Here is a 2,965-nt window from a genome sequence, read left to right on the forward strand (position 1 = left end):
ATTCTATTCATGTCATGAAAAAGGAGCAACACAATTCATTGGTTTTAAGTTAGCAATTAAACGCATTGACTAACCAGGGTGCAGAATCATCGGGGTTTTCAGTGATTTACAAACGGGCTGGACACAATGTAAACACACCGTTTAGAACGTTATTTTGCAAATATCTCAAGTAACTGAAATAAATTTGCAAAAATACGTAGTGTATAAAAGACAGTTTTTCTTGCAGTGTGTGCCGACATCTTAAGATATAAGAATAAATCCTTGAATACGTCTGATATCGGTGACAAAAGTTCACGTTGCGTGAAGTATAATCGTGCAATATAAATGGATTTTTTTAAAGTACACATGCTTATAAAATAAAGTTATTCTGATGTATTTCATATTGACATAAGCAGAATAAAAAACTGTCTTTAATGCACTAATTGAAATTCTTAAGAAAATTTTATTCAAAAAGTTATTTGGAAAAAAGCAGCACTAACTGGTGTGTTGACATCCATAAACGTTAAATGATGAACCCAACAAAGTCACGTGTCCTGCACCCTGTAACAAGCTTCAAATAGGCCCTGATCTGTGAACACGTTCTTGTTAAATATTAAGCTTTACATAAGCCATCATTCCAACAATGTAATCGTAACCTCTCTTCAAATGCATTACAATTCATCACGCACGGTATCAAGGTCAATGCGCGGGACGAAATATTAAGACATCGTCATATAAACGCCAGCGCATTGAGGCGGATAAGCCATATTTCAAGAACATTAATCAATCAAACGAAGATGTACGACGTATGTTATAAATACCATGCACACATGGCAGGTAAATAAAACATTATACCTGTGTTTTAAACCAAAACATGCACGCATTCGTTTTTTATTGATTTAGTTACAATTATTGCATCCGTTTATAATTATATTTAGCAAGATCTCAAAGATTCACGGTGTTATAAAAAACAGATTTAAGTAGTTGTATAATGTTTACCACAATACAGCAGGTCGGTTGGATGAAGGCGGGTCTCAGTATTTGATATAAGTTTGAACGATTCCTGATCGGTCGGTTACGTTGTATGTGTTAATTTCAATTTTTAAAGAATACATGCATTTCTTTGTTAATATATGCATGCATTATCAAACGTATCGCATAACGATACCTAATTTAACCAAACTGGCGCGACACCCAAGAATTGATATTGGTGTGATAAAGCTAAGAACTGCGTATGAAAAAAAATCCGCGATATTTTATCTGATTGGTATAACTCATTATCTTTCACCATCATCTTACAACTTAGAAACAGTATATATGTTTTCAAAGCATAGGTCTGTGGAGACTTTGGTTAAATAGAATACATTTGCATGTGCATTATTGTATCTGGTGTTGCTCCCATACATAATTTAAGTAAACTAACAATAACGTTGATCCATCGCGGCTTTCTTTTGGTTCCACTTTTTAGGCAGCCAATATGACACACATAGAGAATCTCGTGCAGATGTGTGAGTCGCTTCGTTTTATATGTTTGCATGTGCTTTTCAAAACGCTTGCTTCCGATACAAGGCCGGTTGCTACTGGATACGCTAGAGACTGATGAAGAAGGCATCCGGATGTCATTGAAGGAGACGATAAGCAATGGTTAGTTTTACTTGGATAATTGTGATGACTATTTTAGAGAAATCCATGTCCGAAACCTAAGCCAAATAAAGACCCATAAACGATTTCATATTTTGTTAGTTCAGATGCAGATTATTGTGACCAAAAGTAACGGCACATATTTGTATACCTGTCTTAACCTACAGCAAGAAAATACTTTGTTAGCAAAACTTACAATCAGGAAGTTACAAGACATATATTTCAGGTGAGGTTAAATACCTACAAATATAAGAGTATTTAGGTTTCTGAAACACATATCCCCACTTTTAAGACAATTGTGTACAAGCCAAGGTTATAGAACATTTTGTAAATCAGATCTGTGTTGTTGTTTGTCTGTGGTTATTACATCTGATTTAGTTGTATAGCAACGGAATGGTTTGCCAGAATATGCTATTTTACGAACTGTCGTGACGGAATGAAATTGTCTATGAAACTGTGCTCTTACTTGTTTAGCATGTTAGTTTACACTATTAACGAAGTCTTCTGGTGTTTGTAAAACAAGTTTTGACTCACTTTTTGTCTTTTTGGTTGACTATTTGGATGGGCTGTCGCTTGTTTTAAGTGAGTCTACGGTCAATGGGGTGGCTGGAGGCGTAAGCTCAATGTTTCCTAGTATGAATGTAAATGATGGTAAGATCTAGTTAAGCTTAACTGTAGATCATTGTTTGTTTATAATCATATTTTACACTTTCTGTGATGCTTAATCTTTCCAAAATCTGTATTCCCATCAAGTTATTGTTCGGTCGCTCTTACTCAGGTTTCACAATTTTCAAACTAGGGATCTTTGGGATGATGTTAGGATATTCAATTTCGTGTACTAAATTGTGTTTTAATTCTTCGTTAAATGTTTTTTTTTTCTATTTCTGCTTATTACGCTCATGATTAAATATATTCCTTGCTTGGTGGTTGATGTTATTTATTCAAAACCAACGATCTTGAAAGGCGGACCCGATTTTATGTATGTCATATGTAAGACAGTTGTTATAATTTATTAAAATAGTATACATATGAATTTGCATGCGTAATGTATTTTAATATAATATTTAATTTTGGAATAAAATAGTTGAACAGTAATTTCCAGAAACATAAATAACTAATATTAGTAAGCATATACTTTTAATGTTTGATATAAAATATAAGTCTGAGGTTCAGTAATTTTAAATTCTAACTAAGTATTTACATTCCAAATAATCTTGTAGTGTTTAACAATATAATATTATAAATCATTACAATAAAATCAAAAACAAACTTATATTTATTCTTAATTTTAAATTGCCGCAGTAAGCAAAATAATGCAAACAATAAGTAGATATCCAGAATGTAA

Source organism: Dreissena polymorpha, chromosome 7 (genome assembly GCF_020536995.1).
Source record: "Dreissena polymorpha isolate Duluth1 chromosome 7, UMN_Dpol_1.0, whole genome shotgun sequence".
NCBI lineage: Eukaryota > Metazoa > Mollusca > Bivalvia > Myida > Dreissenidae > Dreissena > Dreissena polymorpha.